Raw genomic sequence first — 19,120 nt, 5'->3', positions numbered from 1 at the left:
AGGAGAAAATGATAGGGGTGAGGTGATCTGATTAGTCTGTAAGATGAGCGGAAATTAGTTATTTTCATCCTTAATCACCCACGGGATGGGCCAATTATCGAGCTGTTAGAGACCTATTAGATGGTTGGGAACTCACCCTTCCTCACCTCCCTCCCATAACCCGGCATGAAATTATTGAAGTCACTCAATTTCACTCTCATTGAAACCCATGAAGGGAGATCTCACAGCTGAGCATGGGGTGGCTGCAAAGGCCTTTTTCTAATTACTAGCAGTACTCCAGCTTCCAGAAATTGGTTTATTGATTTCACCCAAACTGCCTCCCTGAAAATGCAACCTTCAGGTTTGCAGGAACAATTCTATCTATCTGTTTGTCTGTCAGCCTATCTGCTTGTCTATCTATCCTCTCGTTTGACTAATCTGGGAGAGACAAACAAACTTTTAACAGCTGCCTGTCTAAATCAATGCAGCTTGTTTATCTGCTCTTGAATAAACTTCAATTTTACACGTGTATTTGCTAACATATTCAATGAGTGTTGCTTATGAACAAACTGCAACCTGTGGATTCCCCACTAATTGGATTTCCTAAGTGTATTTGTTATTTGGTATTGCTGTGGTGAGAGAGAATTGGTCAGGTCCATTCACATGGCATATTAGGAAAAACTTCTTCACCGAAAGGGTAGTCAGGCACTGGAACAGGCTGCCCAGGGAAGTGGTTGAGTCCCCATCCCTGGAGGTATTCAAAAGAAGGGTAGACGTGGTGCTTGAGGACATGGTTTAGTGGTGGACTTGGCAGTGATAGGTTAACAGTTGGACTTGATGATCTTAAAGGTCTTTTCCAACTTTAATGATTCTATGATTCTATTGGCCTGCTCCTTCCCTGCCTCTGACTAGGTAAGTGTAATTAATAAAGTGAAAAAGGCATATGTAAGTCATATTGCTTTGGAAGAGGGAATGAATAATTTGGGGATTGAGGAGTGAAATTAGGCATGATTTTTCTTTCTTGGGAATTGGATTTAAACTTAAGGCCCCACTCCTAGGAAAAAAAAAAGTCACATGCTGGGGTAAGAATTGAAATAATTTTTTCGCATTGCACTCACAGAAAGTAATCATCAGAGCTGATTGCAGAGTATCAGTGACTCTGTCCTTGCCCGGCTTGCCTAGCTGCACGTATTTCACGACCTTTAGCAGAGCATTGTGCAGCACTAGCTGCAGAGGATGTAGTTATGTGCTCTTATCTTTCTGCCTGACTGCATATGTGCCAGGCCTCCGTCTAGGGAGTAGTAAACTCTGCTCCTGCTTGGAACTCTGTGTTTCTATTCAGTGTGAGGAGTGTGAGTTTTGAAAGGCACCGAAGGTATCTAACAGGGTGCTTGAAATTGCCTTGGCGCTGGTTTCAGCAGAAATTACAATCCTGCATGCTGGCTGCCTCTGGCCGTCGCTTGCCGTAACCATTGTCAGAAAAAAATTCTGAATTGCTGAACTAATAGTTCAGTTCAGTGTAAATTTAACTGCTTCTTCCCACTAAAGATGCTCTAGGGTATCTGAGACAGCTGTGGATTACCAAAGACCTGTAGGACGCTTGTGCCCTTCTAGAGTGGTCGCTTGAAGTCATGTGGAGCCATGTCCCATGGCTCTAAATGACTGTGTTTAAGCAACTGAATTGAGCCCCCCTAAACTCTGTAAGGAAAGACAGTGTGGGATTTCCCTGTGTAACTTCTGTACCTTTCAGCAAGCACTGTGGCAGGCAATCTGGAGGCCTCTCCTGCAAGCCTCCAGCTTCATTGCAGGAGTGCGTCACCGTTCCTCTGAAAACTAACAGCAGCGTGTCCTGGGAGACAGAAAAGTAGCTAGAAAGATGAAGGGATTAAGCCAAAAGGAAGCTTCTGATTCTTTTTAGAAATAAGAAGATTAGTCCTAGTCTGATTCAGAGTGCATGTCCTTTTCTGGATCCAGCTGGAGCCGTGGAAGAGGTTGCCTACCCTTTATAGCCAGCTACACCACACAGATGTTAGTGTGAGCAGTTTGCCAAAGCAGTGCCCATCAAAATGATCCCACTCAGCTCTAATCTGCTTTGTTTCAACTGCCATGGATTAGGGAATGATCACACAAGCAATTTCACTGGCAGGTCTGAGAAGGTGGCACCTTCCCCTGTGCATTTGGTAACAGGCAGCTCTGCAGGCCCTGCAGACAGTAGCATCTTCAAGTAACCCCAGTAGACATCTGGTCTGTCTTACACCTTCAGTCACCAGATGATAGCTCAGTGATTCACAGACCTTCTACTCACACTGTGCAAAGGCTGTAGCCTCTGTCTTTTGTAGACTTTGGGATAAATGGTTATATTATACGCAATGAAAATGAAATCAAGAGGAGTGTGTGGGGTTCATTATTTTTAGTTGAAGGGGCAAAAAAACCCGGGGAAAATTCTGCAAAATATTTGTGCAACAGACCTGCTTAGTTTAATACACAGTGGTAGAGCTACTGGTAAGGGCAGATTTGATACAGGAATCTGGGTAATTCTGCACCCTCTACCTGAGACCATGCTTTTACTGCAACTGTTCTTTGGGATTTGGTATATTTAAAGAACAGAAGTTAGTTTCACTTTTAGCAGCCTTTGGGCAGGTTTTGATCGCAATCATACCAATGCCCTCTGAAGGAGTGTGGGGTGCCTTCAGGGTGGTGCCTGTGTAACTGAGATGAGAATTATCCTCTGTCTGCCTTTAGCTGCATCTTATCTGTGCAAGGGAGAAGGGGAGATCACTCTTGGCTACTTCCACCATCTTTGCTTAGTCTTTGGTTAATTTACAGCTTCTGTTCATTTGCAAAACGTATTCTACTCTGGATTTGCAAGACGCTGTGTGGACACAGGCAGAACCATCACAGCAGATGTTTATGGACACAAAATGGAAGGCCAGGCTTGTTTAAACCAGTCTTCTGTTGCTGAATGTGTTTTCTAGCTGTTTCACACAGCTCTGCCTTCTCTTTAGGCATCTATATAGTGGGGTAGCTAATGTACTGTGGATAGTACACTGGGCAAACAAGCACGGGGCTAACTGTAATGATCTGTCACCATCTGTAGAAAGTATTTAGGTACTATGGTTTTGGGTAGCCTGTAAGCACCCAATAAATACTGTTACTGTGTGTTGGAAGTGATTTGATTGAACTGGCTGTTGCTGTTACACTCGGTTCCTGAGCTGTTAGTTAATCTTTCTTCTTGTGGCAAAGCCCTGGTCCAGGCTTGGCAGGAGCTTCCTACCCCTCCTCATTCCTGGTCTCTGGGCAGGGAAGGCAGGATCCTGGGAGCCCCTGTCCCCATGCTCACTTCAGTTGGCAGTTCCTCCTCACTCTCCCACCTGATCCTACCTGGACCAGACCCACAGGCATGAAAATTCAGGCCTTTCTAGCTCCCTGCTTCTGGCTTTAGCCTCCGCTTCCCTTGGTTTCCTTGCTCAGAAGTGCCCTAATTGAAGGGCAGCATATCCTTGACCCAGACTAAGCAGATGCCATCTCTCTATGTGACATTCAGGCATGAGTTTCCCACACAGGCTGAAGGAGAGGGCTCAGACAGGTCTGTTCCCCCTCATTAGCTTTCCCTGACACCATGCTCTAAGTCATGGGGCACAGGAATGGTTGTGTGGCTGCGCAGAGCTGTTCTCCTATCCATTTCACGCCTGGATGTGGCCCTGGCAACACCCATGGCTGGCTTTGTCTGTCCTTATATATAGATCCCACGAGGCTGGGCCTTCTAAGATCCACAATTTAATCACAGAGAGCTGACATGATGCTGAAAGTGATTTGTCATGTCCATGCTGGCAGTTAAGTCATCGCCAGTGATTGCATCCAAACGCAATAAATTGCTAAGAGTGTGGATTGTTGATGGCAAAGTGTCATGGCTGTCACTTCAGCACAGGCATGGACTGCATAGCTTTTCACCCCAGCCAGGACTTTGAGCTGGGTATGTAATGGGCTTCAAATCCTGTATGACCAAATTCTCCACTGGTATCACTTCATTGGGTTACGCCTTAGGAAAAATTTGCCTCCTGTCCTTTATGAGAAACTAGTCTTAAAAGGAAGAGTCTTACAGGGGAAAACGGTGGAATTGTGATTCAGAGTATAAAAAGCAGATGATAGGTGTCTTTCAAAACAATTCAGTATTACAGGAAAGAAGAGCTGGAACAAAGGAGACTACCATCCTGCTTCCCTGCCCTAAAAAGGCTGAGAAGGAAATGTTCATAACCCAGAGCCTGTGTTTGTTAAAGAGTAGTCTGGGATTTACCTAACTTATTACAGCTGTAGTGCACAGCAGCAGTATCAGCAGCAAGGGCACGAAAAATATTAGATCCAGGCAAATAGAATATGTCAATCCAAAGTGGTAACAACTGTAAACCTTATCTATTTATGTTTTTTAGAGCTAGAAGGGGAAAATATATATATATTTGTGGCAAACCCTCATCCCCTTCCCCAGTAAACCATGGCTTTGGAGAGTATACGTCACAGCAGCTTTGATAAACAGAAATCTGGGTACATGCTTATTTCCATGTAATGGGGGTATTTTGACACTGCTTTCAAACTCACCTCATTCCGTGATCCTGGACATTCAGACCTTGTTCTAAAGTCCACTACAGATGACCTTGCAATTTATGTCCATGAGATATGGATCGGGCTTATATGTCATCAGGTAGGCATTTATACTCTACTGCACCAGCGATTTTACTTGAGAAAGATCTGCAGCACCAGAACTGTTCCTTCTAGAATAATTAACAGAAAAATGTTTGCCATGAAAAAGATTGATCCCTAACTGTCATGGGAGATGATGTTCTCTGAAGTAAGCTGGAGAAAGAGATGCTTGGCTGGACGTCACTGAGATTTTTCAAATGTGCATGGTTTCAGGTGAATTTGGTGGTGTGGAAGGGGCCAAACTGAGGACTGTGAAGACTGATGGACCCATATTACGACCTACTAAGTTTCATATGAGCAAACTTTCCTTTATCCAGACCTAGCCCTACCAATAGGCCTTTTTCCTCCTCATCTTGGTTTTTGGGCTAAAGACCACCTTCTGTCCTTTCAACTCCTTTTCAGTTCTACAAAACGTATGACAGCGTAACAGCATGGACTTGAATAGGGTTGCTCGTACCTGGCACTTGGATTCAGGAGAGGTGGTGTAGATCTCCTGAGTAGAGCAAGAGATCAAATGTCAGCAGACTTGAGCTGGATCCCTGATTTCATCATTGATCTGCAATGTGATCTTGGATGAGGCCTATGTTGTCTACGTGATTTACTTCCTACATCTGTAGCTAATGGTCCTTCCCGTGGCCAAATAGCCCTTGAAGTGTTGTGCACTGTCAGTGTACTAAATCTTATTTATTAAGCACCAATGGGTACCTAACCCCATGGAGATGTTTTATTAGCTGTGGACAAATCTCTTCACCCGTTGTATTGATCTCTGTGGTTCCTGTGTGCTGCCCAGTGCCCAAGCACTCTGCTTCTACTCTGGTGTCCAGGGAAAAGAAGCCATCACCTGCCTTATGTCCCAGCCCTGGGGAAAGCAGCCCTCCGCCACCGCAGAGGGTCTCTCAGGCAGGTGTTCCACCCGGTGGCTTCCCCATCCCAAAGGACAATCATTTCTGTCTTTCCCTAAATGCTTCAGCAGTTTTTAATATTCTCCCCATCTCTCAGCTTTTTTATTTTTATAGAGCTTCCTTTTCTTAACACAGCATTAAAAGGAGGAATAAAAAAAGAAATGAAAAATGTGTCAGGGCAGAAAGAAGCCAGCAAGAGTTTCCTACCCCAACATGGGTGTCCTCTCCCCTCCCCGTGCACTGACAAGTTGATTTCTTAGCAGCCAGTCCCTTTGGGTGACCTATGGGGTGACCTATGCCCTGTGGTATGCTTCTCTCTTCTCCGTTACTTTGGTCTCCCTGTTCAGTGGGAGAGGAAAGAGGTGGATGATGTGGCTGGACCTACTCAAGATGCAGGCACGTGAGGGCCTCTCCTACTCAAGTTGTGGGGAACCCAGCTTGGAAAAGGCAACTGAAGAGCAGGGGCAGAAGAAGCAGTCTGGGGCAAGTGCCTTGTAGCCAAGACAAACCTACTCTGAAGCTGCAGGTCATCACAGGGACGAAGACCTCTGTATCATTGTATAAGATAGGGCTTTGCTGGCCCTGTTTAGCAGCCTGATTTCATTCTTTAAAGAGCGTCCTAACCAGACAAACACATCCTAACACCTCCTGCTTGTTTCTTAATCAGCGTTCAGCACTTCAGCCTGTTACTGTAATATATGTTCTGTCTGTCATCCCTCCTCCTCCCCCTCTGCCTTCCCAGAGTGAAGCCTTAACCCACCTACATTTTCACCTTCCTGGGAAGCCCTCCCACCTCAAAACTCAAGCCCAATAACCCTTTTAACCTCCTTTCTAAGGTTCCTTACCTAATCTTCCCAGCCAGATGTTCCTCTTAAAAACCTCACACATGTAGGTGCTGTCTTTTCCCATGGAGATCCAAGCCCCTTCCAATTCCTTCTGCCACCTGTTCATAGAGAATTTATTTATCTTACAAAAGACACATTTCTAATGCTGGAAGCCTGGGGTCTCTACCATCCATAGACTTTGCAGTTTAGCTACCGGATTTCAAACAGGACTACAACATGACATTTTTCTCAGTGGTACAGTAATGATGTGTCCCTCCTTCATTCTAGGAAATGGGCCTACAAGGTAAACCACATGTTTAGGCCATTGCAGCTTCCACAGGGAACTTGGATCCTTAGCTTTATGTGGATATCAATAGAAGGAATGCTGTTAATTTTTCTGTATAGGTATGATCAGGGATGGGTGTGTGTGAGACAGGCAGGGGAAAAGGCTGAACAAAGGTTTATAAAAATAATTAGCTTTTCTGCCCTCTCTTGCCTTAGATGTCAACCCTCTCTATCACAGCTCAGCCACGTGAATAGTTGATTTCTCACCACAGTGACAGAGGTGGAAGCAAACAGCAGGCTGGGGACAAGAAAGTGTAGATGCGGGCAGAGTGGGGCAGCAATATGGTTTTAGAGCTGGTCCAAGTTTCTGTTCCACCAGCAGCCCATCTGCTTTGGGAGAGTCCTGCACCTTTTCCTTTCTTCCAGCCTCCCCTTTCTGCACCTCTGCTCTTACCAGAGGCTTCTGTCCATCTTTGCTGCATTGAGTCAACGGGCAGTACAGCTGCAATATATACAACCAACGGAGCAGAAATCTCTGATGCAGTACTGGGACTTTTTAAAATGCTAATAGAAAGCTTTTAACTGGTTCCCACCTAACAGCCCTAGTTAGCAAGGCTCATCCTGGATTTAGCAAAGCTGCATCTCGCCCTGCACACCAATGTAGTGTAGGTTATTTTCAGTCCTGGAGCTGCTGCTTTGCATTGTGTCCTGTCAGCTGGGTGAGATCCCCAGACTGCCAGGAGCCATGGAGAAGAGTAAGTTGCTGCTCTGTGCCTTTACCAGCTCAGGCTCCTCTCCTGCTGAGATGGACTGTACAGTTTGCTCAGCAGCCGACTATTCAGCATAGGGCTTTTTGAAGAGTCTCTGTGCAATTAGTGTGGCAAATTGGAGCCTCCCAGGAGGATACACAGCATCAGGCTCACCAGCAACAAGATCTCAGCTCCTCAGTACAGAAGGAACCTCATTTAATGTATTAAATATTTAATTAATGAACTGAAGCTTTAATGAGGTGATGATGAAGATGCCAAACAAGATACTAGGACAGGAATACCCCACCCCAGAGATAACAAACAGTTAGCCACTCTTCTCCCATTAGTATTTTTTTCACTGGCAACACTGCTGTCTGGGGAAGCTCTTAGTACCTTTAGGTCTCATCTGCCTATTTGAAGGGAATTGCACAGGTGGGTTGCATCCCAGATGTGGGATGGAAAGCTCCTTTATTGCCTCTTTTATTGAGCTGGAACAGATGAAGAAGCTTTGGCTGGGGAGAACAAGAGTGCTATAGCTGCTCTGCTGCATGTGGCAGCATAGGAATTGCTAACATAGAGATAAACAGAGATGGGATGAAAAATCATATGAGTAGGGATGCTGTTGCTAGATCCATGGAAGATCCAGCTTTCTCAGAGAAGGGGAGGCAAGGGGGAGACGCTGGGTTGAAGAAGGGTCATGTTTTTTCCTTGCAGGGTCCCTTTTTTCACCTTGCATTGGATCTACACAGTGTCATTGGTGCTAAGTTTGGTAGAAGTATCAATATACTACTGGTCTGAGCCAGGCACCTCCCGAGAGGTGTTGAGAGTGGACCTCTTGTGTTTGGGGGTGTTCAGTGTGACAGTGTTCATTTCGCCTCCTTCAGATGGGGTGCTGCTAAGATTGTACCTGAGCACTGGCCTTGGGGTGGGTGAGGCTCTCCCACCTAGAGGGATGAGGGCCAAGGGGCTAAGAGGCATTGAGGGCCTAGGGTCTTCTCCAGGCAGGAGGCGCTCGATGAAGAGGCCATAGGGAATTCTGGTGACGTGACAGAAGGATGCGAGAGCCAAGATAACTCTCACCGTTGCCTCTCTGTGCAAGAATTGCTTTAGCTGATCAGCCCCTGTTATGGGAACCTTGGGATTTGGAAAGGAATAATAAAAGATTAATCGAGAAACTCCTGAATGAATTCAATAAAAATGACATATGGAGCGTGCACCGTGATGTTTTTATGATTAGGCTGGCAGATAATTGGAATGAGCAGATTCTGCCCCACGCTTGGTCAGGTCTGGTGTCTCAGAGATCCTTCTGGTTTCAGTGTTTCCTCACAAAGAAAAAAATACAGAGGAAAAGGGAAAAAATGAAAAAGGAGAAGGCAGACCAAATGCTTCTCTGCTCACTTCAGGAGAAAGCTCTGAGAAAGTTGCTGTTTAAAATGCATTTCAGTTTTCAGAATACAGTCCTCCATGCCACAGGTTTTGGCTTGACTCACACATCAGCACCTTTCAAACCTGGGGCTGGGCTGGGATCAGGGCTCCTCTGAATGTTTAGACTTTCTCTTCTTGCTTCCAACTGGTATTTGGCAGAAGCCAGGCCCAGCATAATGGTTAAAGGGAAAAATTTAACACGCACTCTCCCCATACACACATTCCAACCTCTACAGTTGCAGACCCTTTCTCAAGAACAGCATTTCTAAGCCAGGGCCTCAGCTCAGAGCTAAGGCCTCCTTCCCCTGGGCATCACAGCACATTTTGCTTGGACCTTGACAAAGACTTCGCAGCACACTGTTACGAAGTCTACCCTCTGCTGCTCTGCTTTGACAACCCTCAGCCCAAATTTCCTCAGCCCCTCTCTAACATAATGAGCTTGCTTTTGATTCAAAGCCCGCTACAGCCTCCCTGCCCAGCTGTGGTAAGTCCCCTGGTCACTTCTCAGTGCTGGCACCAGTCACACACTTGTCATGTTTGCAGAAGAGCATCTTTCTGCCTGCTTTCCTCCTCCCTGCCAGTATCTGCAAAGGCACCTCTGTGTTCTTCCCTCAAATCCGTCTTTATTGTAACACATATTCCTCACCCCTCTCAAAGAAACCAAGCCAAAATAACCCACCCCAAACCAAAAGCAAGACAACTGTTAGGCACTCAATGTACAGAGGTCTGCCTGTTACAGTGACATATACGGTCTCATTGCGTCCTTCTTCCCCATCTGTCTCTAGCCACCCACTCTCTTGCCTTATATTTAGATTTTCCTTTAGGCAAAGACCGTCTTTTTGTTCTCTGCTTGTACAGCATCAGGTGGAATGGGACCTTGCTCCATACTTGATGGATCAGAGAGTGTTGCAGCTTTTGTGATAATAAGTGATAATAAAAAGTATTGACTGATTCACAGCATGAGGCTGTGATGAAATGATGGAAGGTTATATTACACCTTTTATCTTAGAAAGACAAAAAGAGAGGGGGAGAGATGCAAGAACATGTGGATTTAGTTTCCCTTTTTTTTCTTTTTTTTTTTTTTCTGAGGTGGATGGAGTTCTTCAGGTGTGTTATGGAGCCCTAAGGATCCGTACTGTCTTTTCACCCTATTTTAGTATCCTGCCACCTTTTCTTTGAGGCCATGCGTGGGGTAACTATCCTCAGGAAAATTCCTCTGGAAGATCTCATTTCACCCATTTGGTATGTTCCTAGGTACCGTGCCTTGTTCTTTATCAGATACAGAGCTGGCTTGTGGATGACATGTCCATGTTGGAGCCAGAGGTGTGATTTCAGGATGGATAGAAATAACCACCCCAGCTAAATTAAAGTAGTGGTGAACTTCATGAATGCTAGTGTGGGCTAACTGTTTATTTACACAGCTTGTCAGCTGAACTTATACAGGCTACTTATAACTTTATTGCTACTCATATCAACAGCATGTGAGATCAAGCTAGCTCCTGTGTGTCCGTGCTTCCTGCAATTTAACTGCAGTGAAGATGCACCCTGCATAAAAGAGAATAGGAGCCTTTACCAAGTCTTTTAGCTTCCAGAACTTCCCCAGGCATGAGATTTCCCATGGAAATGATTCTCCAAAGGAAAACACCATTTTCTTTGCAATCATAAATAAAATACAGCAACATTTGACAGCTTTAAAATGTTAGCATCTGAACAGAATGTTTTGGCATGTATTGGTTCAAACATTTGCACTTGCTGAACTGAATCAAAGCATTTTGCTGTACATTTATTTGACATCAAGTGGCACTTGCCCATGGGGCTGCAGTGCCTCATGGGAGTTGTAGTTTGGATGCCTTGTGCTTACGGCTCTCTCGCAGACTGGTCTGCTTGTCTGAAATACATTTCCAATAATATACTGCAGATCCACTCTGACTGAGCTCAGCAGTGCAGGGTGAAAGTCAGAGAGCAGCCAGACATTACGGAAGATCAGTTCCAGCACAGGCTAAAACAAGGCTGTGGAACATTTAGTATAACATCCCAAAATGAAATGTTTGGTTTCAAGGAATGTCAAAATACATTGTTTGGATTGGTGAAGTGGAAAAATGACTGTATTTCCAGTTGTGTTTTTCAAAAAATTTGTTCCTTTGGAAAAGTATGTATTAATTAAGCTTTTCATGCTGACAAATTGTGGTGTTTTTCATGGGCTGAACCACCCAGTTCTATTCTTAGCTAGCATAAGAGCTCAGTTTCACAGTAGGTGTAATAGGATTGATTCAGTCTCAGCCACCCCAGGGGTGGAGCTAACCCAATGATTAGTGACACAATGAATTTTACCCTCATTGCATGAAAAGATGTGTTTCTTTATTATTTTCTTTTTTTTTTCTTTTTGCATTCTGAGAAGTAATTTTTTTCACTGGAATTTGAAAATCATTTGTGATGGACAGAGAACAGACCTACTTGCTTTACAAGCAGTGTAACCCCAGCCTTCTCATATAGTTCATATAAACAAAATTAAGAAAAAGAAAGCATCTTCCTTTCAAGAAAATGTCTTGGGAGGGAAAAAAAAACAACCTTTCCCTCCTTCTGTCTGCAATGCTGCCACCTCTAGATTGGTGCACCTACTGTTAAGCAACAGAGCACAGCACAGCAGCATGCTAGTAGAGCAATGAAAACTAGTGTCTTCCCCAGCTGACATTGCAGGAGAGGCTTAGAGAGAGATGAATTATTACCCCTAGAATTTGCCTGGGATGTGTAAACTAAAATCTGGGGAGGGAAAGCAAGCCAGGAGGTCATAAATGATGGCAAGTGGGCAAGGCCTAAATTATGTTTTTCATCTGAAGTGAGATACCTTTCCCAGGATCCCTTAGAGACACGGTGGCATACAGGGGCAGCTCTGAGCATACTGAGTGGGGCTGCTCTGAGCCTGTGATTAGAATGCACCTATTTAATCCTCTGAAGCTGCTGGATTAGGGTACAGCGCTCTGATTTATTTTGTCTGTTTGGACTGTGTACACACTGTGTAGAGGAATTTGGATCTAATCTTTGCCATGATTATAATTAATTAGATGCTATTCTCCAGCATGTAATGGTGGCGATAGAGCTCTTACATGGATCTGTGTGTTCCTCGCATACTCTGCCACGAGAAGAGATCTGCTGGGAAGATATTTGTTAATTAATTGTTTAGTTCGTCAAAACACCACACTGGGCCAAGTTCAGCCCTGGTGTTATGCTGTTGATTTTAGCTGCCTGGCACCCAATGAAGGATTTCCCCCTGAAGTTTTTCTCCCTTTCGTTTACCTTCTAACGTTTTTTTGGATTGTGCTGTGACTGGCAGACAGATGTGCATTTGTCCATGTGGGCAAGTGGCAGGCATGAAGGGAAGGCCATCAGACAGCTTTGTGCTAGGGTATTAGTTCAGCTGTGTTATTCTTTTCTGAAGAGAGCTTCAGAGGGAAGGAGGGATGGAGGGAGGGAAAGAGCTTTTGCAGACATGGAAGAACACCAAGTTGATGAAGAAGGTGAACCTTGAAGAGAAGGAGTCAGTTCCTGGGAGCTAGGCAGACTTTCCCCAATGAGGCTGTGATTCCTGGTCATACATGTCATTCACTGTAGCAGTCTGGTAAGCAGGAATTCCTATGCCTACGACTGATCAACATCTGGCTGGACAAATGTCCCATTTGCCTGTGCACATGTGGGTTGCAGCCAGAAATACCTGTACATGTAGATCAGTCATCCAATGATGTGCATGAATATTTGTTACTCAGCCTGTGTGGAAACCCACTGGGAACAGGGGATTTGTGCTGATGTATTGCTATAAACCAGTCACCATACGTAAGTGTGTGGAAGAGGAACACGTGCGTGTTGCTGAGAGCATGTGATGGTGCATGAGGTCTGTCATGCAGAGTGTGGCTAGCTTGTATCGTGTGTGTGGCTGCAGGCCTGCATGCCTGGAATTGCTTGTGCCTGTGGAAATGACCGCATGTCCATAGAAGTTTTTATTCACACTTGAGTTTCTGATAATAGTTGTCAGCGTACAAGTCTGGGTTTCGACTGTCTCCATTTAGGGTGTCCCTCTGAGTGTCTCTAGTCACTTGTGTGCCCTTGCAGGCTGCGTGTACAGGGGTACCACAGGTAGTACCTTCCTTGCTGTATACATGTGATGGATGTGTTGTGCTCAGTACCGCTGTGACTACACAGTGCTCTCTGTATCTGTACATGTGGAACAGACATACTCTTTCTTTCCATAGCAAACAAGCTCTTTAATTCCCCTTCCCTTCTGATCTTCTGCCTCTTTCCTGTGCTCATGTACTACCAACTTCTAGTTCCCTGTCTATAGCCAGTTATGGCTGGATTTTCTTCCAAGCATGTGAACCTTTGTGGCAGACTGACAGAAAAGCACAGTGTACATATCAACAGATGGATTTGCCTTGCCCAGGTTCAAATCTGGGTGGAGCATCAGTGGACACAAGGTACCAGCTTCCAGGAGAACTCAAACATGCACCGCTGACCATTTCATGCCTGCATAGCTATGAAGCTTTTGAATAGAGGTAGTAACCTGTGCTAGTAAACGTCCATCTGCATCAGGGCAATTGTCTTAGACATCAGTGGATTTAGGCTAAGACTTCAATGGGTTTAGGCTAGGGTTGAGCCCGGCCCCTGGATCTTTTCTGCCTCTGCTCCAGAGCATACTGTGGAGGCAGTTTTTTTAATGATGAGTCTCACACAGCTGTATTCTCCATTCAGATTTCCTGTCAGGTCAGGGGCAGCAGTACTGGCACTTGTATTATAGAGATCTAACTGAGGGAGAACTGCATCCTTCCAAGAAAGGGCAGTACAATTACTTGTTTCTACAAAGAAAGCCGAGAGAAGGGGAAAAAAGGAAAGAAAAGGGAAGAAAAGGAAAGACACAGAAGTCTCATTCCTTTATGCTCTGGGTTCTTTGTAGTTTTCTTTGAAAAGGTCAAAGAGTTGTCTCAAGAAATGTGAAATTCTCTGAATCCTTTAAACTCTTGTCCCTTTTCTTCTTAAAGTGGCCTAATTCCAGGGAGTTTAAGGTCTAACAAGGGATTTGATCCTGTCTCGATCTCTCTCTCTCTTTCTCTCTCACAGCAGGTTTGATGACATTCAGATTGCTCATTTGTATTTTCTTTTGTGAGACAAAGCACTTTGGTTTCTCTGAGCTCTTCCAGCTGTCATATGTGTTCTTTCCTCTGCCTGTCTGGAAGACAACATTCCTAGAGAGGTAGCTGGCAGGAGAAATCTTTTTACTTCAATTATAAGAAAAGAAGTCAGCAAAATGTACTGAGTTAAGCTTTGTTTGAACATCCCTGAGATGTGAAGATCTGATGTCTGAGGGTGTTGACCAATCCAGCATGTCTCTGTACTGCATGAGAAGCTGCAGCCCTTCTCCCCATTATAGCCATCGCTCTCTTGGTAGGGCTTTTACTGTGCTTCAGCAGGGGCAACTAGTTTTCTTTTGCCCATGAGGCTTATGAATTCCTCCAGTAATGTTCCCCAACTTAGTGGGACTAATTCCTGCCTTCCCATTGATCATTCGCCTCCTTATAGTTGACATGCTTGTTTGCCCATGGTCAAGATGCTAGACGGCGAGATGTCTGAGTTCCCGGGGTCCTTCCCAGATGCTTGGGAAGAGACAGTGTGAAACACATTTTTTTCTCTTATATTTACACTGGGTCAGTCCCCAGAGCCATGAGAAGGTACAACCTTGCAAACAGAGACAGGCAAAACTCTTTAATAAGCAGCAAAAGAGGTGGGGCAGGGTCTGGGATGAGGAGAGAAGTGAAGAGCCAAAACTGTGGATATGTTTGGCCCAAATCTGGCAGAGTTTTATCAAAAAAATCCACCACACCAAACACCCAAAAAACCCAGGGGGGAGAAGAGAGATAAGAAGAATTACTGTAAATGTCAAAGTATCTTGGTTTTGACTGTAGTGTTTCTTTTCTGAAACACTCAAATGTTTAATTTTGACGTTCTTTTCACAGAAATAGCTTTGTTTTTGAAACGGCATTAACACTGATCTAAATTAAAAAGAAAAGATTAGGCAGCAGCTTGAATAACCCAGAGAAGAAATAAAACATTGTATTTGGATTGACCGTATTTGGGATTGGCCCAAGATGAAATGATTGTGATTTATTTTTTATGTTGCTGAAAACCTTTGCAAAGTTTTGTTTCTGTTTGAATCAAACCCATTGTTTTACTTGCTGGTTTTCACTGAGACACTGCAGCAAACAAGCAAAATCCTTCTTTGGTCCATTTGACCGCTGGCTACTCCAGCTTCTCCTCACTTGAGCATAAAGAGATGGGCAAACTAGAGTATCCTAAAAGTGTCAGACTTGAGAGGTACCAGCTCCCAGCTCCAAATCCCCTTGGCTCATTCCTGAGGTATGTACATCCCTGATGATGTAGGGCCTATTAAGAAAAGACGATATCCTCAAGACATCTTTTCCTTAAGTGACACACTGTCCCCAGTATTTTTATAGGACAGCACTAATTTTTCACAATGAGACATAGTAGGCTCCAGCCCTTTAATAGACTTGTCAAGTCTCATGTATTCAGGATTAAATTAGCTCATTTGGTTCCTGTCTCTCACTCCCTGTTGTGGTGCTGCTAAGATGCAGATGTGCAGTGCCATGACCCTCTACTGCTCCAGAAGGATGTGCCCAAATGCAGCCAGGAGGTCTGGTGCTGCCAGGAAGCCAAGGAGCACACGCAGCTGCCAGGGTCTTGCAAACAGCACAGTGACTGCTGCAGAATGACCCAGGATCCCCTGTCCATGTCACTCGTGCTCCCTTATCACATCACCCTGTGTGTGCATGTCTGTGGGAGCCCTGTGTGCTGGCTCAGAACAGGGATGGTAGGGGAGGCCCCTTAGCCTCGGACCTTGCTCTCCTTTGTCCAGTGTTAGAGAGGGTCCCTCACCATTTCTCTCTCCTGTAGATGGTCCTTCCCGAAACGACTGCTCCCACCACCTCTCCTTCTTGAGGCAGGACCTTCCCATCACAGTCCAGTGGGGCAGCCCGAGCTCAGGATTTACGACAAGCACTTTGAGTGGGGCTTCACAGCTCACCTCCTCTGCTGGGGTGGATTTGCTCCTACCAACAATGAGGGCTCAATGGCAGCTACCCTCTGAAGCCTTGTTAACCTGGAGACTCGGATCTAACAATTTTCAGGCAGGCAGATTGCTTGGAGGAAAAGTGCAAAGCCAGTGGTGGGAAGGGAAGATTTGCAGGCTCTGGAGTGTCACCACACCAAGCAGCTGAGGGTGGCGGTGCTATGGCTGAGAAACTGGCTCTCTCTTGATGCCGAGAGGCTTATTGTGATAAAATCCCACAGCTTTTAGAAGGAATAATTCTAAAAGAAAAAAGATTTCCAGTATGTCACCAACACACTGCAGGCTGGCCCGAGAGTGGCATTCCTCATCAGAGTCCGTGACACCTACCATTAGTAATTCACAGCAGCAATGCTCCTGAGAGACTCAAGCCTGAACAGGCGAGAGGTGGGCAAGGTAAGCTTGCCCTTCCTGGCTCTACTGGGGTTTGCTGTGCGTGCCACTTCATCTCTGGGGGGCTGGTGAGAGATACTCATCTAACAACATAGCATATTCTGACATCGAGGAAGGAGGGAGAGCCTGAAAGAAGAAGAGAGGATAAAAATGGCTTTGATTAGGGCTTGGGCCTGCTAAGTCATGCTCTTTTTCAGCTTTCCCTTGTGTGCTGGTAAGCAGTCCCCTGCCACCCATCCCTGCTTTCTTCCAGCTTTCCTTGGTCCTGGCACAAGTACGTATCCTGCCGTGTAGCAGGAGAGCACTGCAGCACGTGTCGGCACTTGCACGTGCCACCCCTGTGGGTATGCGGTGAGGGAACATGTGTGCAATGGTGTCTGTGCTGTGGGCACCCTTGCACCCGCTCTCCTGTGAATGCCAGTCAAAAAAGCACGCCAATCCCCATCTAACAGCTGGCACAGCCGAAGAGCTTGCCTGCCTTATTAACAGTCCACTTATCTGGAATCTGCTCACTGGGCAGAAACTGCTCCATAAATCCTCCTGCAATTTGCATTCCTCTTCGCTGTCGCTCATTACCACTGACCTCACTTCTTCTGCTGGAGCTGATCAGCCTCCCACCGTCCTGCCTGCGAGACGCCTCTCCATTACCACAACCTATTAGCAGTGGCAGCAGCAGTGCCTCCACGAATGAACGCACTACTGCTGAGTCAGGAAACGTTCCCAACTCAACTCCTCTCTCTTTGCTCCCTCCCCAGGCCCCAGGAGGGAGGCAGTGACAGCGAGCGCAGCTCAATTGCTCTCCCTCGTGTGTTTCAAGGCCAGGCTCTGCATCCCGGGGAGCTCAGCAGGGTCATTACTGGACTTGCACTCTTGCAGGCACGGGTGGGAAATGAGGTGCGTCGGCTGGAAGCATCTGAAACCAGAAGTGCTTGCTAATCAGCCATGGGGTTTCTCAATTAGCAACTCACCCACTCGGTGCATGTGGATGCAGGTTTCTAGTTTAATACCTGACTCCTCAGTCTGTGGGAAGCATGGCTCTTCTGCTTCCTTGGGAGTAGCACAGAAGCAACCTATGGACACACATACATTTTACCACAGTCACAAACTGAGAGGGTACATGAGGAGGCTGAATCATTTCAGCCTGCTTCACTGTGTTCACCCATCTCAGACCCAAGCGGTTACCTATGCTATGGGCTTGTGAAGGGCAGATCAGAGGCAAAAAAAGCAAGGATTCATGTTAGTGCTCTCATTCCTGTGTGCCAGGGCAGCTGGAAATGTGGGGGCTCATGCTGCTCTTTCCTTGTAAAGACATGACAGCACCAGTTGAGTGCTAGGCTCCCAGGCAGAGGAGCGAAAGGCACGGCCATGCTCCAGTCCTTTGGTCCTGCTCAGTGCTGCAATGAAGGGCTGAAAAGGGGCTTATGTTGTATGTTGAACCTGTTACATTGTCCCTTCTGTATCATGCTGGGGGTCCCATAGCAAAGCACCACACCAGATGTTTCCCAGAGCCTCAAAAGAGTCATGTAATGCTCTTGTTTTTCAGTTCTCCGGTCAGGGTTGAAATTGTAAGTGGACAGAGTGGCTGGAGGTATGCACTGACTCGAATGCCTCAGTTCAGAGCATGCTGGAGGAAAGGAGCTGGCTGTTTTGTTTAAATCCAGGTGTGATTCAATAAGTTTTAGAAACTGAAAGGTGATTTTCAGGTGAGCCCCCTGGTCTCTGATTTCCTGTAAAGGTCCAAATCCATTGTGAGTTGTATGGAAATAGCTTATATTGCCTTTACTCTGTGAACAAGCATTCATTCTGTAATGTAAGGAAGAGTTTTATTTTAGTGGGAATGGAGGAAGGGGTGTGGGCAGAGAAAAAACCTCCTAGTATTCCCCAAGCTCTTTTCCCTTCGGCCCAGGCAAGCAAAGCCTTTCTTTGCAGGGGGAGAAACATGTTTACTTAGTATAGCAGAGGGACCAAGATGCAGCCTCATTAAGACACAGCTCACGTATAGCTGGGGGTTTCATATATAGCTTTTTTTTTTTTTTTTTTTTAACCTTCCCTGTCTTGATGGAAACAAAAGGAGGAGAAGGGAAAAAAAAAAAAGAGAAAGAAAAGGAAAGAAGTGAATTGCTTAATGGAGGTGCTCTGCCTGCATATTTAATACACTGATTTTATTGAATAGAAGGTGAAAAAGTGCGCCTTGTTTGTTGCTTGCCTGTCAACCCATGGCAAGAAGGCATCCTTTCCCCTGGCTGGTGCCTTTTATTAGTCAATGGTTTCCAGAGTGTAATTATACCGTAGATCTGAGATGCATTATACACACAATTACAATTCCCCAGCCGAGCCTGTTATTTATTAACCGGGGATATATTTGTTCAATTGTTTTGGAGGGCTAAGGTTTTCTTTTGTTTCTTTCTCTTTCTTTTTTTTCCCTCCCCTTTAAACCGTAACACAGATCCTTACAAAAGGTCTGTCCTTTGTGGCTCAGCGGGAGCAGGGTGAATGGCCCATTTTCTGTTAGCCCACCATGTCACCTAAAAGCCTTGGCAAGAGGAGCTGCAGTGTGGGGCTGCATTTGCAGGGGCAGAGCAGAAAGCGCTCAAAGCTTGCATGGAAAGTTTTCTTTGCTGGGAACCTGGTTTGCTTTCACGCAAGAGAAGTGACCTCTGGGCTTTACACAGCCCCTGTGGGGGGACTGTTTGTGGCTAAAAGGCTAGCACAACCTTGCCAAATCTATTTCCTCCTGTGCAT

The sequence above is a fragment of the Platalea leucorodia genome (genome assembly GCF_965183815.1).
Source record: "Platalea leucorodia genome assembly, chromosome: 2".
Classification (NCBI taxonomy): Eukaryota; Metazoa; Chordata; class Aves; order Pelecaniformes; family Threskiornithidae; genus Platalea; species Platalea leucorodia.
The sequence above is the reverse complement of the archived record's forward strand: the minus strand, read 5'-3'. Positions refer to the sequence as shown.